Source organism: Spermophilus citellus (genome assembly GCF_964194105.1).
Source record: "Spermophilus citellus genome assembly, chromosome: 2".
Classification (NCBI taxonomy): Eukaryota; Metazoa; Chordata; class Mammalia; order Rodentia; family Sciuridae; genus Spermophilus; species Spermophilus citellus.
Window position 1 is genome coordinate 140,321,121 of NC_138183.1, and position 27,662 is coordinate 140,348,782.

Here is a 27,662-nt window from a genome sequence, read left to right on the forward strand (position 1 = left end):
ACCTATAGACTGAGCCCCAGGACCATGTTCTTGGCAACCCAACTCCAACTTTGTCACCCACTGCATGTCTGTGCTGCACTGGCCCATCAGGTGATTCCATTACTTCCAGGACCCTGATTCCCAATGCAGCCTACTGGGCAGCACCTCGAACTGGGTTCAGAAGGATACCATGCCAGGAATTATCCCATCAGGAGAGATGAGCACTGCCACAACCTCACCCAGCAGCCTTCACTGATTACTGAAGGTCCAGTGGACCCAGAAAAGGCCATGGGCAATGCAAGGGGCCCAAGGAGCACCCACTTGGGACAACAGTCCCAGGTGAGGCTCCCTCCAACCTCACTCCTCCGGGTCCCCACTCACTGATATTTTGCCCAGTTCAGAAGCAAGCCCAGAACTCCACCAGTGAGGAGGAGGAGGGACAGTTCTTAATAGCTGAGCATGGAGGAGCATGCAGGGCTGCTTAGTGGGTTGTGGGAAGCTTGAGCTTGAAACCTCACAGCTAACCCTGGCAGGGTGCCCTTCCATCCAGGAAAAGCCAAGACCCATGACAACTGGAACCTCCAAAGAGTGAATGCTGAGTGGATCTCTGGGTCTGTAGGTGTCTGTGTTGGATTGGACTGGTGAAAGGTAACATATCTTACACTGTAGGAACAGTAGGAGGCCTAGTATTGTCCCCAGAACAGCTAAGCAATGAAGACAGTCAAACAATTGGAGAGCTGGGGTTGTGGCTCATTTGCAGAGTGCTTGCCTAGCACGTGGGAGGCACTGGGTTCAGCACTGCACAGAAATGAATAAAGGCCTGTTGACAACTAAAAAAAATAAATTAAAAAATGGGAGAATCTTGATAACCAAAATTCAAAGGAAGCAACCCAAATATGAATAAAACTCGATTTTGTGAGCACACAGCTGGGTTTTTCTGTTTTCCACACAAAGAGAAAGGACCATATGTCAAGAGCTTTGTAACGTTGTGAACAACCAATAAAAAAAAAAAAAATTCTCTCTCTCTTTTAAAAAAATAAAGTGGCTGAAGTGGTGTTAAACTCTGAAAAAAAAAAAAAAAGAGAAAGGACCGTGCACAGAGGGTAGCATTCCCTCCCAGCCTGCCCTGCTGAACCCCTCAGCCAGACTCTGGGGGATGCCTTAAATGCATTCTCAGCAGCTGTTCCCTCCACTGTTCCCAGAGGAAGTGCAGGAAGACACACAGGCCATGATCCCAAAGCTGCCACCACCTGCAAATGCTGCTCAGCCAGGACACTTGCCCCCCAGCAGTTCCCCTTCTGACTGGCCAGGCCCAGGCAGGACAGCAGACAGAAGTCTGACAGCTCAGGGGCGGGGCATGGGCTGAGGGATTCCTGCCATTGCAAGAGCTCCTGGCTGTCAAACTAAGCCCCGCCCACCCTCACCAGAGCAAGGCTAGATACAAACCCTAGCTCACACCTTCAAGGGAGGACAAGGTGTCCTTGCCCAGCCCCAGCAAGCGAGATCCTGGAGATGCCACCACCACTTGCTCCCCTGCTGGTGCACCGCCTATCTAATGACATTGCTTTCATCCCTTCCGAGATGACCCGGAAACCTCACTGGGTCAGGAGGTGGACCAGCGGGATCTGAATCACCTCCCAGTGTCAGCACTCAACAGTCCCCCCAGGACCCACGCACCCACCAGGCACGCAGTTCCCTTGCCTATTTCTTCCGCATCTGATGCACGCACCTGGACTTTGCACGTGCATGCAGACTTTGCACAGGCACGCGGAATTTGCAGGCGCACGTCCGTTCCTGGCGCAAGCCTGCCTCTTTTCCAGTATTGAGGGTTTTCCTCACATGCTGGCCTGTTCTCCACTCATTCCTTCCTCAGCTGCGCCCTTTCAACAGTCTGACAGCTCAGGGGCGGGGCATGGGCTGAGGGATTCCTGCCATTGCAAGAGCTCCTGGCTGTCAAACTAAGCCCCGCCCACCCTCACCAGAGCAAGGCTAGATACAAACCCTAGCTCACACCTTCAAGGGAGGACAAGGTGTCCTTGCCCAGCCCCAGCAAGCGAGATCCTGGAGATGCCACCACCACTTGCTCCCCTGCTGGTGCACCGCCTATCTAATGACATTGCTTTCATCCCTTCCGAGATGACCCGGAAACCTCACTGGGTCAGGAGGTGGACCAGCGGGATCTGAATCACCTCCCAGTGTCAGCACTCAACAGTCCCCCCAGGACCCACGCACCCACCAGGCACGCAGTTCCCTTGCCTATTTCTTCCGCATCTGATGCACGCACCTGGACTTTGCACGTGCATGCAGACTTTGCACAGGCACGGGGAATTTGCACGCGCGCGTCCATTCCTGGAGCAAGCCTGCCTCTTTTCCAGTATTGAGGGTTTTCCTCACACGCTGGCCTGTTCTCCACTCATTCCTTCCTCAGCTGTGCCCTTTCAACAGTCTGACAGCTCAGGGGCGGGGCATGGGCTGAGGGATTCCTGCCATTGCAAGAGCTCCTGGCTGTCAAACTAAGCCCCGCCCACCCTCACCAGAGCAAGGCTAGATACAAACCCTAGCTCACACCTTCAAGGGAGGACAAGGTGTCCTTGCCCAGCCCCAGCAAGCGAGATCCTGGAGATGCCACCACCACTTGCTCCCCTGCTGGTGCACCGCCTATCTAATGACATTGCTTTCATCCCTTCCGAGATGACCCGGAAACCTCACTGGGTCAGGAGGTGGACCAGCGGGATCTGAATCTCCTCCCAGTGTCAGCACTCAACAGTCCCCCCAGGACCCACGCACCCACCAGGCACGCAGTTCCCTTGCCTATTTCTTCCGCATCTGATGCACGCACCTGGACTTTGCAGGTGCATGCAGACTTTGCACAGGCACGCGGAATTTGCACGCGCGCGTCCGTTCCTGGCGCAAGCCTGCCTCTTTTCCAGTATTGAGGGTTTTCCTCACAGGCTCGCGTGTTCTCCACTCATTCCTTCCTCAGCTGTGCCCTTTCAACAGTCTGACAGCTCAGGGGCGGGGCATGGGCTGAGGGATTCCTGCCATTGCAAGAGCTCCTGGCTGTCAAACTAAGCCCCGCCCACCCTCACCAGAGCAAGGCTAGATACAAACCCTAGCTCACACCTTCAAGGGAGGACAAGGTGTCCTTGCCCAGCCCCAGCAAGCGAGATCCTGGAGATGCCACCACCACTTGCTCCCCTGCTGGTGCACCGCCTATCTAATGACATTGCTTTCATCCCTTCCGAGATGACCCGGAAACCTCACTGGGTCAGGAGGTGGACCAGCGGGATCTGAATCACCTCCCAGTGTCAGCACTCAACAGTCCCCCCAGGACCCACGCACCCACCAGGCACGCAGTTCCCTTGCCTATTTCTTCCGCATCTGATGCACGCACCTGGACTTTGCAGGTGCATGCAGACTTTGCACAGGCACGCGGAATTTGCACGCGCGCGTCCGTTCCTGGCGCAAGCCTGCCTCTTTTCCAGTATTGAGGGTTTTCCTCACAGGCTCGCGTGTTCTCCACTCATTCCTTCCTCAGCTGTGCCCTTTCAACAGTCTGACAGCTCAGGGGCGGGGCATGGGCTGAGGGATTCCTGCCATTGCAAGAGCTCCTGGCTGTCAAACTAAGCCCCGCCCACCCTCACCAGAGCAAGGCTAGATACAAACCCTAGCTCACACCTTCAAGGGAGGACAAGGTGTCCTTGCCCAGCCCCAGCAAGCGAGATCCTGGAGATGCCACCACCACTTGCTCCCCTGCTGGTGCACCGCCTATCTAATGACATTGCTTTCATCCCTTCCGAGATGACCCGGAAACCTCACTGGGTCAGGAGGTGGACCAGCGGGATCTGAATCTCCTCCCAGTGTCAGCACTCAACAGTCCCCCCAGGACCCACGCACCCACCAGGCACGCAGTTCCCTTGCCTATTTCTTCCGCATCTGATGCACGCACCTGGACTTTGCAGGTGCATGCAGACTTTGCACAGGCACGCGGAATTTGCACGCGCGCGTCCGTTCCTGGCGCAAGCCTGCCTCTTTTCCAGTATTGAGGGTTTTCCTCACAGGCTCGCGTGTTCTCCACTCATTCCTTCCTCAGCTGTGCCCTTTCAACAGTCTGACAGCTCAGGGGCGGGGCATGGGCTGAGGGATTCCTGCCATTGCAAGAGCTCCTGGCTGTCAAACTAAGCCCCGCCCACCCTCACCAGAGCAAGGCTAGATACAAACCCTAGCTCACACCTTCAAGGGAGGACAAGGTGTCCTTGCCCAGCCCCAGCAAGCGAGATCCTGGAGATGCCACCACCACTTGCTCCCCTGCTGGTGCACCGCCTATCTAATGACATTGCTTTCATCCCTTCCGAGATGACCCGGAAACCTCACTGGGTCAGGAGGTGGACCAGCGGGATCTGAATCACCTCCCAGTGTCAGCACTCAACAGTCCCCCCAGGACCCACGCACCCACCAGGCACGCAGTTCCCTTGCCTATTTCTTCCGCATCTGATGCACGCACCTGGACTTTGCAGGTGCATGCAGACTTTGCACAGGCACGCGGAATTTGCACGCGCGCGTCCGTTCCTGGCGCAAGCCTGCCTCTTTTCCAGTATTGAGGGTTTTCCTCACAGGCTCCCGTGTTCTCCACTCATTCCTTCCTCAGCTGTGCCCTTTCAACAGTCTGACAGCTCAGGGGCGGGGCATGGGCTGAGGGATTCCTGCCATTGCAAGAGCTCCTGGCTGTCAAACTAAGCCCCGCCCACCCTCACCAGAGCAAGGCTAGATACAAACCCTAGCTCACACCTTCAAGGGAGGACAAGGTGTCCTTGCCCAGCCCCAGCAAGCGAGATCCTGGAGATGCCACCACCACTTGCTCCCCTGCTGGTGCACCGCCTATCTAATGACATTGCTTTCATCCCTTCCGAGATGACCCGGAAACCTCACTGGGTCAGGAGGTGGACCAGCGGGATCTGAATCACCTCCCAGTGTCAGCACTCAACAGTCCCCCCAGGACCCACGCACCCACCAGGCACGCAGTTCCCTTGCCTATTTCTTCCGCATCTGATGCACGCACCTGGACTTTGCACGTGCATGCAGACTTTGCACAGGCACGCGGAATTTGCAGGCGCACGTCCGTTCCTGGCGCAAGCCTGCCTCTTTTCCAGTATTGAGGGTTTTCCTCACATGCTGGCCTGTTCTCCACTCATTCCTTCCTCAGCTGCGCCCTTTCAACAGTCTGACAGCTCAGGGGCGGGGCATGGGCTGAGGGATTCCTGCCATTGCAAGAGCTCCTGGCTGTCAAACTAAGCCCCGCCCACCCTCACCAGAGCAAGGCTAGATACAAACCCTAGCTCACACCTTCAAGGGAGGACAAGGTGTCCTTGCCCAGCCCCAGCAAGCGAGATCCTGGAGATGCCACCACCACTTGCTCCCCTGCTGGTGCACCGCCTATCTAATGACATTGCTTTCATCCCTTCCGAGATGACCCGGAAACCTCACTGGGTCAGGAGGTGGACCAGCGGGATCTGAATCACCTCCCAGTGTCAGCACTCAACAGTCCCCCCAGGACCCACGCACCCACCAGGCACGCAGTTCCCTTGCCTATTTCTTCCGCATCTGATGCACGCACCTGGACTTTGCACGTGCATGCAGACTTTGCACAGGCACGGGGAATTTGCACGCGCGCGTCCATTCCTGGAGCAAGCCTGCCTCTTTTCCAGTATTGAGGGTTTTCCTCACACGCTGGCCTGTTCTCCACTCATTCCTTCCTCAGCTGTGCCCTTTCAACAGTCTGACAGCTCAGGGGCGGGGCATGGGCTGAGGGATTCCTGCCATTGCAAGAGCTCCTGGCTGTCAAACTAAGCCCCGCCCACCCTCACCAGAGCAAGGCTAGATACAAACCCTAGCTCACACCTTCAAGGGAGGACAAGGTGTCCTTGCCCAGCCCCAGCAAGCGAGATCCTGGAGATGCCACCACCACTTGCTCCCCTGCTGGTGCACCGCCTATCTAATGACATTGCTTTCATCCCTTCCGAGATGACCCGGAAACCTCACTGGGTCAGGAGGTGGACCAGCGGGATCTGAATCTCCTCCCAGTGTCAGCACTCAACAGTCCCCCCAGGACCCACGCACCCACCAGGCACGCAGTTCCCTTGCCTATTTCTTCCGCATCTGATGCACGCACCTGGACTTTGCAGGTGCATGCAGACTTTGCACAGGCACGCGGAATTTGCACGCGCGCGTCCGTTCCTGGCGCAAGCCTGCCTCTTTTCCAGTATTGAGGGTTTTCCTCACAGGCTCGCGTGTTCTCCACTCATTCCTTCCTCAGCTGTGCCCTTTCAACAGTCTGACAGCTCAGGGGCGGGGCATGGGCTGAGGGATTCCTGCCATTGCAAGAGCTCCTGGCTGTCAAACTAAGCCCCGCCCACCCTCACCAGAGCAAGGCTAGATACAAACCCTAGCTCACACCTTCAAGGGAGGACAAGGTGTCCTTGCCCAGCCCCAGCAAGCGAGATCCTGGAGATGCCACCACCACTTGCTCCCCTGCTGGTGCACCGCCTATCTAATGACATTGCTTTCATCCCTTCCGAGATGACCCGGAAACCTCACTGGGTCAGGAGGTGGACCAGCGGGATCTGAATCACCTCCCAGTGTCAGCACTCAACAGTCCCCCCAGGACCCACGCACCCACCAGGCACGCAGTTCCCTTGCCTATTTCTTCCGCATCTGATGCACGCACCTGGACTTTGCAGGTGCATGCAGACTTTGCACAGGCACGCGGAATTTGCACGCGCGCGTCCGTTCCTGGCGCAAGCCTGCCTCTTTTCCAGTATTGAGGGTTTTCCTCACAGGCTCGCGTGTTCTCCACTCATTCCTTCCTCAGCTGTGCCCTTTCAACAGTCTGACAGCTCAGGGGCGGGGCATGGGCTGAGGGATTCCTGCCATTGCAAGAGCTCCTGGCTGTCAAACTAAGCCCCGCCCACCCTCACCAGAGCAAGGCTAGATACAAACCCTAGCTCACACCTTCAAGGGAGGACAAGGTGTCCTTGCCCAGCCCCAGCAAGCGAGATCCTGGAGATGCCACCACCACTTGCTCCCCTGCTGGTGCACCGCCTATCTAATGACATTGCTTTCATCCCTTCCGAGATGACCCGGAAACCTCACTGGGTCAGGAGGTGGACCAGCGGGATCTGAATCTCCTCCCAGTGTCAGCACTCAACAGTCCCCCCAGGACCCACGCACCCACCAGGCACGCAGTTCCCTTGCCTATTTCTTCCGCATCTGATGCACGCACCTGGACTTTGCAGGTGCATGCAGACTTTGCACAGGCACGCGGAATTTGCACGCGCGCGTCCGTTCCTGGCGCAAGCCTGCCTCTTTTCCAGTATTGAGGGTTTTCCTCACAGGCTCGCGTGTTCTCCACTCATTCCTTCCTCAGCTGTGCCCTTTCAACAGTCTGACAGCTCAGGGGCGGGGCATGGGCTGAGGGATTCCTGCCATTGCAAGAGCTCCTGGCTGTCAAACTAAGCCCCGCCCACCCTCACCAGAGCAAGGCTAGATACAAACCCTAGCTCACACCTTCAAGGGAGGACAAGGTGTCCTTGCCCAGCCCCAGCAAGCGAGATCCTGGAGATGCCACCACCACTTGCTCCCCTGCTGGTGCACCGCCTATCTAATGACATTGCTTTCATCCCTTCCGAGATGACCCGGAAACCTCACTGGGTCAGGAGGTGGACCAGCGGGATCTGAATCACCTCCCAGTGTCAGCACTCAACAGTCCCCCCAGGACCCACGCACCCACCAGGCACGCAGTTCCCTTGCCTATTTCTTCCGCATCTGATGCACGCACCTGGACTTTGCAGGTGCATGCAGACTTTGCACAGGCACGCGGAATTTGCACGCGCGCGTCCGTTCCTGGCGCAAGCCTGCCTCTTTTCCAGTATTGAGGGTTTTCCTCACAGGCTCGCGTGTTCTCCACTCATTCCTTCCTCAGCTGTGCCCTTTCAACAGTCTGACAGCTCAGGGGCGGGGCATGGGCTGAGGGATTCCTGCCATTGCAAGAGCTCCTGGCTGTCAAACTAAGCCCCGCCCACCCTCACCAGAGCAAGGCTAGATACAAACCCTAGCTCACACCTTCAAGGGAGGACAAGGTGTCCTTGCCCAGCCCCAGCAAGCGAGATCCTGGAGATGCCACCACCACTTGCTCCCCTGCTGGTGCACCGCCTATCTAATGACATTGCTTTCATCCCTTCCGAGATGACCCGGAAACCTCACTGGGTCAGGAGGTGGACCAGCGGGATCTGAATCACCTCCCAGTGTCAGCACTCAACAGTCCCCCCAGGACCCACGCACCCACCAGGCACGCAGTTCCCTTGCCTATTTCTTCCGCATCTGATGCACGCACCTGGACTTTGCAGGTGCATGCAGACTTTGCACAGGCACGCGGAATTTGCACGCGCGCGTCCGTTCCTGGCGCAAGCCTGCCTCTTTTCCAGTATTGAGGGTTTTCCTCACAGGCTCGCGTTTTCTCCACTCATTCCTTCCTCAGCTGCGCCCTTTCAACAGTCTGAAATCTCAGGGGCGGGGCATGGGCTGAGGGATTCCTGCCATTGCAAGAGCTCCTGGCTGTCAAACTAAGCCCCGCCCACCCTCACCAGAGCAAGGCTAGATACAAACCCTAGCTCACACCTTCAAGGGAGGACAAGGTGTCCTTGCCCAGCCCCAGCAAGCGAGATCCTGGAGATGCCACCACCACTTGCTCCCCTGCTGGTGCACCGCCTATCTAATGACATTGCTTTCATCCCTTCCGAGATGACCCGGAAACCTCACTGGGTCAGGAGGTGGACCAGCGGGATCTGAATCACCTCCCAATGTCAGCACTCAACAGTCCCCCCAGGACCCACGCACCCACCAGGCACGCAGTTCCCTTGCCTATTTCTTCCGCATCTGATGCACGCACCTGGACTTTGCAGGTGCATGCAGACTTTGCACAGGCACGCGGAATTTGCAGGCGCGCGTCCCTTCCTGGCGCAAGCCTGCCTCTTTTCCAGTATTGAGGGTTTTCCTCACATGCTGGCCTGTTCTCCACTCATTCCTTCCTCAGCTGCGCCCTTTCAACAGTCTGACAGCTCAGGGGCGGGGCATGGGCTGAGGGATTCCTGCCATTGCAAGAGCTCCTGGCTGTCAAACTAAGCCCCGCCCACCCTCACCAGAGCAAGGCTAGATACAAACCCTAGCTCACACCTTCAAGGGAGGACAAGGTGTCCTTGCCCAGCCCCAGCAAGCGAGATCCTGGAGATGCCACCACCACTTGCTCCCCTGCTGGTGCACCGCCTATCTAATGACATTGCTTTCATCCCTTCCGAGATGACCCGGAAACCTCACTGGGTCAGGAGGTGGACCAGCGGGATCTGAATCACCTCCCAGTGTCAGCACTCAACAGTCCCCCCAGGACCCACGCACCCACCAGGCACGCAGTTCCCTTGCCTATTTCTTCCGCATCTGATGCACGCACCTGGACTTTGCAGGTGCATGCAGACTTTGCACAGGCACGCGGAATTTGCACGCGCGCGTCCATTCCTGGCGCAAGCCTGCCTCTTTTCCAGTATTGAGGGTTTTCCTCACACGCTGGCCTGTTCTCCACTCATTCCTTCCTCAGCTGTGCCCTTTCAACAGTCTGACAGCTCAGGGGCGGGGCATGGGCTGAGGGATTCCTGCCATTGCAAGAGCTCCTGGCTGTCAAACTAAGCCCCGCCCACCCTCACCAGAGCAAGGCTAGATACAAACCCTAGCTCACACCTTCAAGGGAGGACAAGGTGTCCTTGCCCAGCCCCAGCAAGCGAGATCCTGGAGATGCCACCACCACTTGCTCCCCTGCTGGTGCACCGCCTATCTAATGACATTGCTTTCATCCCTTCCGAGATGACCCGGAAACCTCACTGGGTCAGGAGGTGGACCAGCGGGATCTGAATCACCTCCCAGTGTCAGCACTCAACAGTCCCCCCAGGACCCACGCACCCACCAGGCACGCAGTTCCCTTGCCTATTTCTTCCGCATCTGATGCACGCACCTGGACTTTGCAGGTGCATGCAGACTTTGCACAGGCACGCGGAATTTGCAGGCGCGCGTCCCTTCCTGGCGCAAGCCTGCCTCTTTTCCAGTATTGAGGGTTTTCCTCACACGCTGGCCTGTTCTCCACTCATTCCTTCCTCAGCTGCGCCCTTTCAACAGTCTGACAGCTCAGGGGCGGGGCATGGGCTGAGGGATTCCTGCCATTGCAAGAGCTCCTGGCTGTCAAACTAAGCCCCGCCCACCCTCACCAGAGCAAGGCTAGATACAAACCCTAGCTCACACCTTCAAGGGAGGACAAGGTGTCCTTGCCCAGCCCCAGCAAGCGAGATCCTGGAGATGCCACCACCACTTGCTCCCCTGCTGGTGCACCGCCTATCTAATGACATTGCTTTCATCCCTTCCGAGATGACCCGGAAACCTCACTGGGTCAGGAGGTGGACCAGCGGGATCTGAATCACCTCCCAGTGTCAGCACTCAACAGTCCCCCCAGGACCCACGCACCCACCAGGCACGCAGTTCCCTTGCCTATTTCTTCCGCATCTGATGCACGCACCTGGACTTTGCAGGTGCATGCAGACTTTGCACAGGCACGCGGAATTTGCACGCGCGCGTCCGTTCCTGGCGCAAGCCTGCCTCTTTTCCAGTATTGAGGGTTTTCCTCACAGGCTCGCGTTTTCTCCACTCATTCCTTCCTCAGCTGCGCCCTTTCAACAGTCTGAAATCTCAGGGGCGGGGCATGGGCTGAGGGATTCCTGCCATTGCAAGAGCTCCTGGCTGTCAAACTAAGCCCCGCCCACCCTCACCAGAGCAAGGCTAGATACAAACCCTAGCTCACACCTTCAAGGGAGGACAAGGTGTCCTTGCCCAGCCCCAGCAAGCGAGATCCTGGAGATGCCACCACCACTTGCTCCCCTGCTGGTGCACCGCCTATCTAATGACATTGCTTTCATCCCTTCCGAGATGACCCGGAAACCTCACTGGGTCAGGAGGTGGACCAGCGGGATCTGAATCACCTCCCAGTGTCAGCACTCAACAGTCCCCCCAGGACCCACGCACCCACCAGGCACGCAGTTCCCTTGCCTATTTCTTCCGCATCTGATGCACGCACCTGGACTTTGCAGGTGCATGCAGACTTTGCACAGGCACGCGGAATTTGCACGCGCGCGTCCGTTCCTGGCGCAAGCCTGCCTCTTTTCCAGTATTGAGGGTTTTCCTCACAGGCTCGCGTGTTCTCCACTCATTCCTTCCTCAGCTGTGCCCTTTCAACAGTCTGAAATCTCAGGGGCGGGGCATGGGCTGAGGGATTCCTGCCATTGCAAGAGCTCCTGGCTGTCAAACTAAGCCCCGCCCACCCTCACCAGAGCAAGGCTAGATACAAACCCTAGCTCACACCTTCAAGGGAGGACAAGGTGTCCTTGCCCAGCCCCAGCAAGCGAGATCCTGGAGATGCCACCACCACTTGCTCCCCTGCTGGTGCACCGCCTATCTAATGACATTGCTTTCATCCCTTCCGAGATGACCCGGAAACCTCACTGGGTCAGGAGGTGGACCAGCGGGATCTGAATCACCTCCCAGTGTCAGCACTCAACAGTCCCCCCAGGACCCACGCACCCACCAGGCACGCAGTTCCCTTGCCTATTTCTTCCGCATCTGATGCACGCACCTGGACTTTGCAGGTGCATGCAGACTTTGCACAGGCACGCGGAATTTGCACGCGCGCGTCCGTTCCTGGCGCAAGCCTGCCTCTTTTCCAGTATTGAGGGTTTTCCTCACAGGCTCGCGTGTTCTCCACTCATTCCTTCCTCAGCTGTGCCCTTTCAACAGTCTGACAGCTCAGGGGCGGGGCATGGGCTGAGGGATTCCTGCCATTGCAAGAGCTCCTGGCTGTCAAACTAAGCCCCGCCCACCCTCACCAGAGCAAGGCTAGATACAAACCCTAGCTCACACCTTCAAGGGAGGACAAGGTGTCCTTGCCCATCCCCAGCAAGCGAGATCCTGGAGATGCCACCACCACTTGCTCCCCTGCTGGTGCACCGCCTATCTAATGACATTGCTTTCATCCCTTCCGAGATGACCCGGAAACCTCACTGGGTCAGGAGGTGGACCAGCGGGATCTGAATCACCTCCCAGTGTCAGCACTCAACAGTCCCCCCAGGACCCACGCACCCACCAGGCACGCAGTTCCCTTGCCTATTTCTTCCGCATCTGATGCACGCACCTGGACTTTGCAGGTGCATGCAGACTTTGCACAGGCACGCGGAATTTGCACGCGCGCGTCCGTTCCTGGCGCAAGCCTGCCTCTTTTCCAGTATTGAGGGTTTTCCTCACAGGCTCGCGTGTTCTCCACTCATTCCTTCCTCAGCTGTGCCCTTTCAACAGTCTGACAGCTCAGGGGCGGGGCATGGGCTGAGGGATTCCTGCCATTGCAAGAGCTCCTGGCTGTCAAACTAAGCCCCGCCCACCCTCACCAGAGCAAGGCTAGATACAAACCCTAGCTCACACCTTCAAGGGAGGACAAGGTGTCCTTGCCCATCCCCAGCAAGCGAGATCCTGGAGATGCCACCACCACTTGCTCCCCTGCTGGTGCACCGCCTATCTAATGACATTGCTTTCATCCCTTCCGAGATGACCCGGAAACCTCACTGGGTCAGGAGGTGGACCAGCGGGATCTGAATCACCTCCCAGTGTCAGCACTCAACAGTCCCCCCAGGACCCACGCACCCACCAGGCACGCAGTTCCCTTGCCTATTTCTTCCGCATCTGATGCACGCACCTGGACTTTGCAGGTGCATGCAGACTTTGCACAGGCACGCGGAATTTGCACGCGCGCGTCCGTTCCTGGCGCAAGCCTGCCTCTTTTCCAGTATTGAGGGTTTTCCTCACAGGCTCGCGTTTTCTCCACTCATTCCTTCCTCAGCTGCGCCCTTTCAACAGTCTGAAATCTCAGGGGCGGGGCATGGGCTGAGGGATTCCTGCCATTGCAAGAGCTCCTGGCTGTCAAACTAAGCCCCGCCCACCCTCACCAGAGCAAGGCTAGATACAAACCCTAGCTCACACCTTCAAGGGAGGACAAGGTGTCCTTGCCCAGCCCCAGCAAGCGAGATCCTGGAGATGCCACCACCACTTGCTCCCCTGCTGGTGCACCGCCTATCTAATGACATTGCTTTCATCCCTTCCGAGATGACCCGGAAACCTCACTGGGTCAGGAGGTGGACCAGCGGGATCTGAATCACCTCCCAATGTCAGCACTCAACAGTCCCCCCAGGACCCACGCACCCACCAGGCACACAGTTCCCTTGCCTATTTCTTCCGCATCTGATGCACGCACCTGGACTTTGCAGGTGCATGCAGACTTTGCACAGGCACTTGTAATTTGCACTCGCGCGTCCGTTCCTGGCGCAAGCCTGCCTCTTTTCCAGTATTGAGGGTTTTCCTCACACGCTGGCCTGTTCTCCACTCATTCCTTCCTCAGCTGCGCCCTTTCAACAGTCTGACAGCTCAGGGGCGGGGCATGGGCTGAGGGATTCCTGCCATTGCAAGAGCTCCTGGCTGTCAAACTAAGCCCCGCCCACCCTCACCAGAGCAAGGCTAGATACAAACCCTAGCTCACACCTTCAAGGGAGGACAAGGTGTCCTTGCCCAGCCCCAGCAAGCGAGATCCTGGAGATGCCACCACCACTTGCTCCCCTGCTGGTGCACCGCCTATCTAATGACATTGCTTTCATCCCTTCCGAGATGACCCGGAAACCTCACTGGGTCAGGAGGTGGACCAGCGGGATCTGAATCACCTCCCAGTGTCAGCACTCAACAGTCCCCCCAGGACCCACGCACCCACCAGGCACGCAGTTCCCTTGCCTATTTCTTCCGCATCTGATGCACGCACCTGGACTTTGCAGGTGCATGCAGACTTTGCACAGGCACGCGGAATTTGCAGGCGCGCGTCCCTTCCTGGCCCAAGCCTGCCTCTTTTCCAGTATTGAGGGTTTTCCTCACATGCTGGCGTGTTCTCCACTCATTCCTTCCTCAGCTGCGCCCTTTCAACAGTCTGACAGCTCAGGGGCGGGGCATGGGCTGAGGGATTCCTGCCATTGCAAGAGCTCCTGGCTGTCAAACTAAGCCCCGCCCACCCTCACCAGAGCAAGGCTAGATACAAACCCTAGCTCACACCTTCAAGGGAGGACAAGGTGTCCTTGCCCAGCCCCAGCAAGCGAGATCCTGGAGATGCCACCACCACTTGCTCCCCTGCTGGTGCACCGCCTATCTAATGACATTGCTTTCATCCCTTCCGAGATGACCCGGAAACCTCACTGGGTCAGGAGGTGGACCAGCGGGATCTGAATCTCCTCCCAGTGTCAGCACTCAACAGTCCCCCCAGGACCCACGCACCCACCAGGCACGCAGTTCCCTTGCCTATTTCTTCCGCATCTGATGCACGCACCTGGACTTTGCAGGTGCATGCAGACTTTGCACAGGCACGCGGAATTTGCACGCGCGCGTCCATTCCTGGCGCAAGCCTGCCTCTTTTCCAGTATTGAGGGTTTTCCTCACACGCTGGCCTGTTCTCCACTCATTCCTTCCTCAGCTGTGCCCTTTCAACAGTCTGAAAGCTCAGGGGCGGGGCATGGGCTGAGGGATTCCTGCCATTGCAAGAGCTCCTGGCTGTCAAACTAAGCCCCGCCCACCCTCACCAGAGCAAGGCTAGATACAAACCCTAGCTCACACCTTCAAGGGAGGACAAGGTGTCCTTGCCCAGCCCCAGCAAGCGAGATCCTGGAGATGCCACCACCACTTGCTCCCCTGCTGGTGCACCGCCTATCTAATGACATTGCTTTCATCCCTTCCGAGATGACCCGGAAACCTCACTGGGTCAGGAGGTGGACCAGCGGGATCTGAATCACCTCCCAGTGTCAGCACTCAACAGTCCCCCCAGGACCCACGCACCCACCAGGCACGCAGTTCCCTTGCCTATTTCTTCCGCATCTGATGCACGCACCTGGACTTTGCAGGTGCATGCAGACTTTGCACAGGCACGCGGAATTTGCAGGCGCGCGTCCCTTCCTGGCGCAAGCCTGCCTCTTTTCCAGTATTGAGGGTTTTCCTCACATGCTGGCCTGTTCTCCACTCATTCCTTCCTCAGCTGCGCCCTTTCAACAGTCTGACAGCTCAGGGGCGGGGCATGGGCTGAGGGATTCCTGCCATTGCAAGAGCTCCTGGCTGTCAAACTAAGCCCCGCCCACCCTCACCAGAGCAAGGCTAGATACAAACCCTAGCTCACACCTTCAAGGGAGGACAAGGTGTCCTTGCCCAGCCCCAGCAAGCAAGATCCTGGAGATGCCACCACCACTTGCTCCCCTGCTGGTGCACCGCCTATCTAATGACATTGCTTTCATCCCTTCCGAGATGACCCGGAAACCTCACTGGGTCAGGAGGTGGACCAGCGGGATCTGAATCACCTCCCAGTGTCAGCACTCAACAGTCCCCCCAGGACCCACGCACCCACCAGGCACGCAGTTCCCTTGCCTATTTCTTCCGCATCTGATGCACGCACCTGGACTTTGCAGGTGCATGCAGACTTTGCACAGGCACGCGGAATTTGCACGCGCGCGTCCATTCCTGGCGCAAGCCTGCCTCTTTTCCAGTATTGAGGGTTTTCCTCACACGCTGGCCTGTTCTCCACTCATTCCTTCCTCAGCTGCGCCCTTTCAACAGTCTGACAGCTCAGGGGCGGGGCATGGGCTGAGGGATTCCTGCCATTGCAAGAGCTCCTGGCTGTCAAACTAAGCCCCGCCCACCCTCACCAGAGCAAGGCTAGATACAAACCCTAGCTCACACCTTCAAGGGAGGACAAGGTGTCCTTGCCCAGCCCCAGCAAGCGAGATCCTGGAGATGCCACCACCACTTGCTCCCCTGCTGGTGCACCGCCTATCTAATGACATTGCTTTCATCCCTTCCGAGATGACCCGGAAACCTCACTGGGTCAGGAGGTGGACCAGCGGGATCTGAATCACCTCCCAGTGTCAGCACTCAACAGTCCCCCCAGGACCCACGCACCCACCAGGCACGCAGTTCCCTTGCCTATTTCTTCCGCATCTGATGCACGCACCTGGACTTTGCAGGTGCATGCAGACTTTGCACAGGCAGGCGGAATTTGCACGCGCGCGTCCGTTCCTGGCGCAAGCCTGCCTCTTTTCCAGTATTGAGGGTTTTCCTCACACGCTGGCCTGTTCTCCACTCATTCCTTCCTCAGCTGTGCCCTTTCAACAGTCTGACAGCTCAGGGGCGGGGCATGGGCTGAGGGATTCCTGCCATTGCAAGAGCTCCTGGCTGTCAAACTAAGCCCCGCCCACCCTCACCAGAGCAAGGCTAGATACAAACCCTAGCTCACACCTTCAAGGGAGGACAAGGTGTCCTTGCCCAGCCCCAGCAAGCGAGATCCTGGAGATGCCACCACCACTTGCTCCCCTGCTGGTGCACCGCCTATCTAATGACATTGCTTTCATCCCTTCCGAGATGACCCGGAAACCTCACTGGGTCAGGAGGTGGACCAGCGGGATCTGAATCACCTCCCAGTGTCAGCACTCAACAGTCCCCCCAGGACCCACGCACCCACCAGGCACGCAGTTCCCTTGCCTATTTCTTCCGCATCTGATGCACGCACCTGGACTTTGCAGGTGCATGCAGACTTTGCACAGGCACGCGGAATTTGCACGCGCGCGTCCATTCCTGGCGCAAGCCTGCCTCTTTTCCAGTATTGAGGGTTTTCCTCACACGCTGGCCTGTTCTCCACTCATTCCTTCCTCAGCTGTGCCCTTTCAACAGTCTGACAGCTCAGGGGCGGGGCATGGGCTGAGGGATTCCTGCCATTGCAAGAGCTCCTGGCTGTCAAACTAAGCCCCGCCCACCCTCACCAGAGCAAGGCTAGATACAAACCCTAGCTCACACCTTCAAGGGAGGACAAGGTGTCCTTGCCCAGCCCCAGCAAGCGAGATCCTGGAGATGCCACCACCACTTGCTCCCCTGCTGGTGCACCGCCTATCTAATGACATTGCTTTCATCCCTTCCGAGATGACCCGGAAACCTCACTGGGTCAGGAGGTGGACCAGCGGGATCTGAATCACCTCCCAGTGTCAGCACTCAACAGTCCCCCCAGGACCCACGCACCCACCAGGCACGCAGTTCCCTTGCCTATTTCTTCCGCATCTGATGCACGCACCTGGACTTTGCAGGTGCATGCAGACTTTGCACAGGCACGCGGAATTTGCAGGCGCGCGTCCCTTCCTGGCGCAAGCCTGCCTCTTTTCCAGTATTGAGGGTTTTCCTCACACGCTGGCCTGTTCTCCACTCATTCCTTCCTCAGCTGCGCCCTTTCAACAGTCTGACAGCTCAGGGGCGGGGCATGGGCTGAGGGATTCCTGCCATTGCAAGAGCTCCTGGCTGTCAAACTAAGCCCCGCCCACCCTCACCAGAGCAAGGCTAGATACAAACCCTAGCTCACACCTTCAAGGGAGGACAAGGTGTCCTTGCCCAGCCCCAGCAAGCGAGATCCTGGAGATGCCACCACCACTTGCTCCCCTGCTGGTGCACCGCCTATCTAATGACATTGCTTTCATCCCTTCCGAGATGACCCGGAAACCTCACTGGGTCAGGAGGTGGACCAGCGGGATCTGAATCACCTCCCAGTGTCAGCACTCAACAGTCCCCCCAGGACCCACGCACCCACCAGGCACGCAGTTCCCTTGCCTATTTCTTCCGCATCTGATGCACGCACCTGGACTTTGCAGGTGCATGCAGACTTTGCACAGGCACGCGGAATTTGCACGCGCGCGTCCGTTCCTGGCGAAAGCCTGCCTCTTTTCCAGTATTGAGGGTTTTCCTCACAGGCTCGCGTTTTCTCCACTCATTCCTTCCTCAGCTGCGCCCTTTCAACAGTCTGAAATCTCAGGGGCGGGGCATGGGCTGAGGGATTCCTGCCATTGCAAGAGCTCCTGGCTGTCAAACTAAGCCCCGCCCACCCTCACCAGAGCAAGGCTAGATACAAACCCTAGCTCACACCTTCAAGGGAGGACAAGGTGTCCTTGCCCAGCCCCAGCAAGCGAGATCCTGGAGATGCCACCACCACTTGCTCCCCTGCTGGTGCACCGCCTATCTAATGACATTGCTTTCATCCCTTCCGAGATGACCCGGAAACCTCACTGGGTCAGGAGGTGGACCAGCGGGATCTGAATCACCTCCCAGTGTCAGCACTCAACAGTCCCCCCAGGACCCACGCACCCACCAGGCACGCAGTTCCCTTGCCTATTTCTTCCGCATCTGATGCACGCACCTGGACTTTGCAGGTGCATGCAGACTTTGCACAGGCACGCGGAATTTGCACGCGCGCGTCCGTTCCTGGCGCAAGCCTGCCTCTTTTCCAGTATTGAGGGTTTTCCTCACAGGCTCGCGTGTTCTCCACTCATTCCTTCCTCAGCTGTGCCCTTTCAACAGTCTGAAATCTCAGGGGCGGGGCATGGGCTGAGGGATTCCTGCCATTGCAAGAGCTCCTGGCTGTCAAACTAAGCCCCGCCCACCCTCACCAGAGCAAGGCTAGATACAAACCCTAGCTCACACCTTCAAGGGAGGACAAGGTGTCCTTGCCCAGCCCCAGCAAGCGAGATCCTGGAGATGCCACCACCACTTGCTCCCCTGCTGGTGCACCGCCTATCTAATGACATTGCTTTCATCCCTTCCGAGATGACCCGGAAACCTCACTGGGTCAGGAGGTGGACCAGCGGGATCTGAATCACCTCCCAGTGTCAGCACTCAACAGTCCCCCCAGGACCCACGCACCCACCAGGCACGCAGTTCCCTTGCCTATTTCTTCCGCATCTGATGCACGCACCTGGACTTTGCAGGTGCATGCAGACTTTGCACAGGCACGCGGAATTTGCACGCGCGCGTCCGTTCCTGGCGCAAGCCTGCCTCTTTTCCAGTATTGAGGGTTTTCCTCACAGGCTCGCGTGTTCTCCACTCATTCCTTCCTCAGCTGTGCCCTTTCAACAGTCTGACAGCTCAGGGGCGGGGCATGGGCTGAGGGATTCCTGCCATTGCAAGAGCTCCTGGCTGTCAAACTAAGCCCCGCCCACCCTCACCAGAGCAAGGCTAGATACAAACCCTAGCTCACACCTTCAAGGGAGGACAAGGTGTCCTTGCCCATCCCCAGCAAGCGAGATCCTGGAGATGCCACCACCACTTGCTCCCCTGCTGGTGCACCGCCTATCTAATGACATTGCTTTCATCCCTTCCGAGATGACCCGGAAACCTCACTGGGTCAGGAGGTGGACCAGCGGGATCTGAATCACCTCCCAGTGTCAGCACTCAACAGTCCCCCCAGGACCCACGCACCCACCAGGCACGCAGTTCCCTTGCCTATTTCTTCCGCATCTGATGCACGCACCTGGACTTTGCAGGTGCATGCAGACTTTGCACAGGCACGCGGAATTTGCACGCGCGCGTCCGTTCCTGGCGCAAGCCTGCCTCTTTTCCAGTATTGAGGGTTTTCCTCACAGGCTCGCGTTTTCTCCACTCATTCCTTCCTCAGCTGCGCCCTTTCAACAGTCTGAAATCTCAGGGGCGGGGCATGGGCTGAGGGATTCCTGCCATTGCAAGAGCTCCTGGCTGTCAAACTAAGCCCCGCCCACCCTCACCAGAGCAAGGCTAGATACAAACCCTAGCTCACACCTTCAAGGGAGGACAAGGTGTCCTTGCCCAGCCCCAGCAAGCGAGATCCTGGAGATGCCACCACCACTTGCTCCCCTGCTGGTGCACCGCCTATCTAATGACATTGCTTTCATCCCTTCCGAGATGACCCGGAAACCTCACTGGGTCAGGAGGTGGACCAGCGGGATCTGAATCACCTCCCAATGTCAGCACTCAACAGTCCCCCCAGGACCCACGCACCCACCAGGCACACAGTTCCCTTGCCTATTTCTTCCGCATCTGATGCACGCACCTGGACTTTGCAGGTGCATGCAGACTTTGCACAGGCACTTGTAATTTGCACTCGCGCGTCCGTTCCTGGCGCAAGCCTGCCTCTTTTCCAGTATTGAGGGTTTTCCTCACACGCTGGCCTGTTCTCCACTCATTCCTTCCTCAGCTGCGCCCTTTCAACAGTCTGACAGCTCAGGGGCGGGGCATGGGCTGAGGGATTCCTGCCATTGCAAGAGCTCCTGGCTGTCAAACTAAGCCCCGCCCACCCTCACCAGAGCAAGGCTAGATACAAACCCTAGCTCACACCTTCAAGGGAGGACAAGGTGTCCTTGCCCAGCCCCAGCAAGCGAGATCCTGGAGATGCCACCACCACTTGCTCCCCTGCTGGTGCACCGCCTATCTAATGACATTGCTTTCATCCCTTCCGAGATGACCCGGAAACCTCACTGGGTCAGGAGGTGGACCAGCGGGATCTGAATCACCTCCCAGTGTCAGCACTCAACAGTCCCCCCAGGACCCACGCACCCACCAGGCACGCAGTTCCCTTGCCTATTTCTTCCGCATCTGATGCACGCACCTGGACTTTGCAGGTGCATGCAGACTTTGCACAGGCACGCGGAATTTGCAGGCGCGCGTCCCTTCCTGGCCCAAGCCTGCCTCTTTTCCAGTATTGAGGGTTTTCCTCACATGCTGGCGTGTTCTCCACTCATTCCTTCCTCAGCTGCGCCCTTTCAACAGTCTGACAGCTCAGGGGCGGGGCATGGGCTGAGGGATTCCTGCCATTGCAAGAGCTCCTGGCTGTCAAACTAAGCCCCGCCCACCCTCACCAGAGCAAGGCTAGATACAAACCCTAGCTCACACCTTCAAGGGAGGACAAGGTGTCCTTGCCCAGCCCCAGCAAGCGAGATCCTGGAGATGCCACCACCACTTGCTCCCCTGCTGGTGCACCGCCTATCTAATGACATTGCTTTCATCCCTTCCGAGATGACCCGGAAACCTCACTGGGTCAGGAGGTGGACCAGCGGGATCTGAATCTCCTCCCAGTGTCAGCACTCAACAGTCCCCCCAGGACCCACGCACCCACCAGGCACGCAGTTCCCTTGCCTATTTCTTCCGCATCTGATGCACGCACCTGGACTTTGCAGGTGCATGCAGACTTTGCACAGGCACGCGGAATTTGCACGCGCGCGTCCATTCCTGGCGCAAGCCTGCCTCTTTTCCAGTATTGAGGGTTTTCCTCACACGCTGGCCTGTTCTCCACTCATTCCTTCCTCAGCTGTGCCCTTTCAACAGTCTGAAAGCTCAGGGGCGGGGCATGGGCTGAGGGATTCCTGCCATTGCAAGAGCTCCTGGCTGTCAAACTAAGCCCCGCCCACCCTCACCAGAGCAAGGCTAGATACAAACCCTAGCTCACACCTTCAAGGGAGGACAAGGTGTCCTTGCCCAGCCCCAGCAAGCGAGATCCTGGAGATGCCACCACCACTTGCTCCCCTGCTGGTGCACCGCCTATCTAATGACATTGCTTTCATCCCTTCCGAGATGACCCGGAAACCTCACTGGGTCAGGAGGTGGACCAGCGGGATCTGAATCACCTCCCAGTGTCAGCACTCAACAGTCCCCCCAGGACCCACGCACCCACCAGGCACGCAGTTCCCTTGCCTATTTCTTCCGCATCTGATGCACGCACCTGGACTTTGCACGTGCATGCAGACTTTGCACAGGCACGCGGAATTTGAACGCGCGCGTCCGTTCCTGGCACAAGCCTGCCTCTTTTCCAGTATTGAGGGTTTTCCTCACAGGCTCATGTGTTCTCCACTCATTCCTTCCTCAGCTGCGCCCTTTCAACAGTCTGAAATCTCAGGGGCGGGGCATGGGCTGAGGGATTCCTGCCATTGCAAGAGCTCCTGGCTGTCAAACTAAGCCCCGCCCACCCTCACCAGAGGAAGGCTAGATACAAACCCTAGCTCACACCTTCAAGGGAGGACAAGGTGTCCTTGCCCAGCCCCAGCAAGCGAGATCCTGGAGATGCCACCACCACTTGCTCCCCTGCTGGTGCACCGCCTATCTAATGACATTGCTTTCATCCCTTCCGAGATGACCCGGAAACCTCACTGGGTCAGGAGGTGGACCAGCGGGATCTGAATCACCTCCCAGTGTCAGCACTCAACAGTCCCCCCAGGACCCACGCACCCACCAGGCACGCAGTTCCCTTGCCTATTTCTTCCGCATCTGATGCACGCACCTGGACTTTGCAGGTGCATGCAGACTTTGCACAGGCACGCGGAATTTGCAGGCGCGCGTCCCTTCCTGGCGCAAGCCTGCCTCTTTTCCAGTATTGAGGGTTTTCCTCACATGCTGGCCTGTTCTCCACTCATTCCTTCCTCAGCTGCGCCCTTTCAACAGTCTGACAGCTCAGGGGCGGGGCATGGGCTGAGGGATTCCTGCCATTGCAAGAGCTCCTGGCTGTCAAACTAAGCCCCGCCCACCCTCACCAGAGCAAGGCTAGATACAAACCCTAGCTCACACCTTCAAGGGAGGACAAGGTGTCCTTGCCCAGCCCCAGCAAGCAAGATCCTGGAGATGCCACCACCACTTGCTCCCCTGCTGGTGCACCGCCTATCTAATGACATTGCTTTCATCCCTTCCGAGATGACCCGGAAACCTCACTGGGTCAGGAGGTGGACCAGCGGGATCTGAATCACCTCCCAGTGTCAGCACTCAACAGTCCCCCCAGGACCCACGCACCCACCAGGCACGCAGTTCCCTTGCCTATTTCTTCCGCATCTGATGCACGCACCTGGACTTTGCAGGTGCATGCAGACTTTGCACAGGCACGCGGAATTTGCACGCGCGCGTCCATTCCTGGCGCAAGCCTGCCTCTTTTCCAGTATTGAGGGTTTTCCTCACACGCTGGCCTGTTCTCCACTCATTCCTTCCTCAGCTGCGCCCTTTCAACAGTCTGACAGCTCAGGGGCGGGGCATGGGCTGAGGGATTCCTGCCATTGCAAGAGCTCCTGGCTGTCAAACTAAGCCCCGCCCACCCTCACCAGAGCAAGGCTAGATACAAACCCTAGCTCACACCTTCAAGGGAGGACAAGGTGTCCTTGCCCAGCCCCAGCAAGCGAGATCCTGGAGATGCCACCACCACTTGCTCCCCTGCTGGTGCACCGCCTATCTAATGACATTGCTTTCATCCCTTCCGAGATGACCCGGAAACCTCACTGGGTCAGGAGGTGGACCAGCGGGATCTGAATCACCTCCCAGTGTCAGCACTCAACAGTCCCCCCAGGACCCACGCACCCACCAGGCACGCAGTTCCCTTGCCTATTTCTTCCGCATCTGATGCACGCACCTGGACTTTGCAGGTGCATGCAGACTTTGCACAGGCAGGCGGAATTTGCACGCGCGCGTCCGTTCCTGGCGCAAGCCTGCCTCTTTTCCAGTATTGAGGGTTTTCCTCACACGCTGGCCTGTTCTCCACTCATTCCTTCCTCAGCTGCGCCCTTTCAACAGTCTGACAGCTCAGGGGCGGGGCATGGGCTGAGGGATTCCTGTGATTGCAAGAGCTCCTGGCTGTCAAACTAAGCCCCGCCCACCCTCACCAGAGCAAGGCTAGATACAAACCCTAGCTCACACCTTCAAGGGAGGACAAGGTGTCCTTGCCCAGCCCCAGCAAGCGAGATCCTGGAGATGCCACCACCACTTGCTCCCCTGCTGGTGCACCGCCTATCTAATGACATTGCTTTCATCCCTTCCGAGATGACCCGGAAACCTCACTGGGTCAGGAGGTGGACCAGCGGGATCTGAATCACCTCCCAGTGTCAGCACTCAACAGTCCCCCCAGGACCCACGCACCCACCAGGCACGCAGTTCCCTTGCCTATTTCTTCCGCATCTGATGCACGCACCTGGACTTTGCAGGTGCATGCAGACTTTGCACAGGCACGCGGAATTTGCAGGCGCGAGTCCCTTCCTGGCGCAAGCCTGCCTCTTTTCCAGTATTGAGGGTTTTCCTCACATGCTGGCCTGTTCTCCACTCATTCCTTCCTCAGCTGCGCCCTTTCAACAGTCTGACAGCTCAGGGGCGGGGCATGGGCTGAGGGATTCCTGCCATTGCAAGAGCTCCTGGCTGTCAAACTAAGCCCCGCCCACCCTCACCAGAGCAAGGCTAGATACAAACCCTAGCTCACACCTTCAAGGGAGGACAAGGTGTCCTTGCCCAGCCCCAGCAAGCGAGATCCTGGAGATGCCACCACCACTTGCTCCCCTGCTGGTGCACCGCCTATCTAATGACATTGCTTTCATCCCTTCCGAGATGACCCGGAAACCTCACTGGGTCAGGAGGTGGACCAGCGGGATCTGAATCACCTCCCAGTGTCAGCACTCAACAGTCCCCCCAGGACCCACGCACCCACCAGGCACGCAGTTCCCTTGCCTATTTCTTCCGCATCTGATGCACGCACCTGGACTTTGCAGGTGCATGCAGACTTTGCACAGGCACGCGGAATTTGCACGCGCGCGTCCATTCCTGGCGCAAGCCTGCCTCTTTTCCAGTATTGAGGGTTTTCCTCACATGCTGGCCTGTTCTCCACTCATTCCTTCCTCAGCTGCGCCCTTTCAACAGTCTGACAGCTCAGGGGCGGGGCATGGGCTGAGGGATTCCTGCCATTGCAAGAGCTCCTGGCTGTCAAACTAAGCCCCACCCACCCTCACCAGAGCAAGGCTAGATACAAACCCTAGCTCACACCTTCAAGGGAGGACAAGGTGTCCTTGCCCAGCCCCAGCAAGCGAGATCCTGGAGATGCCACCACCACTTGCTCCCCTGCTGGTGCACCGCCTATCTAATGACATTGCTTTCATCCCTTCCGAGATGACCCGGAAACCTCACTGGGTCAGGAGGTGGACCAGCGGGATCTGAATCACCTCCCAGTGTCAGCACTCAACAGTCCCCCCAGGACCCACGCACCCACCAGGCACGCAGTTCCCTTGCCTATTTCTTCCGCATCTGATGCACGCACCTGGACTTTGCAGGTGCATGCAGACTTTGCACAGGCACGCGGAATTTGCACGCGTGCGTCCGTTCCTGGCGCAAGCCTGCCTCTTTTCCAGTATTGAGGGTTTTCCTCACACGCTGGCCTGTTCTCCACTCATTCCTTCCTCAGCTGCGCCCTTTCAACAGTCTGACAGCTCAGGGGCGGGGCATGGGCTGAGGGATTCCTGCCATTGCAAGAGCTCCTGGCTGTCAAACTAAGCCCCGCCCACCCTCACCAGAGCAAGGCTAGATACAAACCCTAGCTCACACCTTCAAGGGAGGACAAGGTGTCCTTGCCCAGCCCCAGCAAGCGAGATCCTGGAGATGCCACCACCACTTGCTCCCCTGCTGGTGCACCGCCTATCTAATGACATTGCTTTCATCCCTTCCGAGATGACCCGGAAACCTCACTGGGTCAGGAGGTGGACCAGCGGGATCTGAATCACCTCCCAGTGTCAGCACTCAACAGTCCCCCCAGGACCCACGCACCCACCAGGCACGCAGTTCCCTTGCCTATTTCTTCCGCATCTGATGCACGCACCTGGACTTTGCAGGTGCATGCAGACTTTGCACAGGCACGCGGAATTTGCACGCGCGCGTCCGTTCCTGGCGCAAGCCTGCCTCTTTTCCAGTATTGAGGGTTTTCCTCACAGGCTCGCGTGTTCTCCACTCATTCCTTCCTCAGCTGTGCCCTTTCAACAGTCTGACAGCTCAGGGGCGGGGCATGGGCTGAGGGATTCCTGCCATTGCAAGAGCTCCTGGCTGTCAAACTAAGCCCCGCCCACCCTCACCAGAGCAAGGCTAGCTACAAACCCTAGCTCACACCTTCAAGGGAGGACAAGGTGTCCTTGCCCAGCCCCAGCAAGCGAGATCCTGGAGATGCCACCACCACTTGCTCCCCTGCTGGTGCACCGCCTATCTAATGACATTGCTTTCATCCCTTCCGAGATGACCCAGAAACCTCACTGGGTCAGGAGGTGGACCAGCGGGATCTGAATCACCTCCCAGTGTCAGCACTCAACAGTCCCCCCAGGACCCACGCACCCACCAGGCACGCAGTTCCCTTGCCTATTTCTTCCGCATCTGATGCACGCACCTGGACTTTGCACGTGCATGCAGACTTTGCACAGGCACGCGGAATTTGAACGCGCGCGTCCGTTCCTGGCACAAGCCTGCCTCTTTTCCAGTATTGAGGGTTTTCCTCACAGGCTCATGTGTTCTCCACTCATTCCTTCCTCAGCTGCGCCCTTTCAACAGTCTGAAATCTCAGGGGCGGGGCATGGGCTGAGGGATTCCTGCCATTGCAAGAGCTCCTGGCTGTCAAACTAAGCCCCGCCCACCCTCACCAGAGCAAGGCTAGATACAAACCCTAGCTCACACCTTCAAGGGAGGACAAGGTGTCCTTGCCCAGCCCCAGCAAGCGAGATCCTGGAGATGCCACCACCACTTGCTCCCCTGCTGGTGCACCGCCTATCTAATGACATTGCTTTCATCCCTTCCGAGATGACCCAGAAACCTCACTGGGTCAGGAGGTGGACCAGCGGGATCTGAATCACCTCCCAGTGTCAGCACTCAACAGTCCCCCCAGGACCCACGCACCCACCAGGCACGCAGTTCCCTTGCCTATTTCTTCCGCATCTGATGCACGCACCTGGACTTTGCACGTGCATGCAGACTTTGCACAGGCAGGCGGAATTTGCACGCGCGCGTCCGTTCCTGGCGCAAGCCTGCCTCTTTTCCAGTATTGAGGGTTTTCCTCACACGCTGGCCTGTTCTCCACTCATTCCTTCCTCAGCTGTGCCCTTTCAACAGTCTGACAGCTCAGGGGCGGGGCATGGGCTGAGGGATTCCTGCCATTGCAAGAGCTCCTGGCTGTCAAACTAAGCCCCGCCCACCCTCACCAGAGCAAGGCTAGATACAAACCCTAGCTCACACCTTCAAGGGAGGACAAGGTGTCCTTGCCCAGCCCCAGCAAGCGAGATCCTGGAGATGCCACCACCACTTGCTCCCCTGCTGGTGCACCGCCTATCTAATGACATTGCTTTCATCCCTTCCGAGATGACCCGGAAACCTCACTGGGTCAGGAGGTGGACCAGCGGGATCTGAATCACCTCCCAGTGTCAGCACTCAACAGTCCCCCCAGGACCCACGCACCCACCAGGCACGCAGTTCCCTTGCCTATTTCTTCCGCATCTGATGCACGCACCTGGACTTTGCACGTGCATGCAGACTTTGCACAGGCACGCGGAATTTGCACGCGCGCGTCCGTTCCTGGCGCAAGCCTGCCTCTTTTCCAGTATTGAGGGTTTTCCTCACATGCTGGCCTGTTCTCCACTCATTCCTTCCTCAGCTGCGCCCTTTCAACAGTCTGACAGCTCAGGGGCGGGGCATGGGCTGAGGGATTCCTGCCATTGCAAGAGCTCCTGGCTGTCAAACTAAGCCCCGCCCACCCTCACCAGAGCAAGGCTAGATACAAACCCTAGCTCACACCTTCAAGGGAGGACAAGGTGTCCTTGCCCAGCCCCAGCAAGCGAGATCCTGGAGATGCCACCACCACTTGCTCCCCTGCTGGTGCACCGCCTATCTAATGACATTGCTTTCATCCCTTCCGAGATGACCCGGAAACCTCA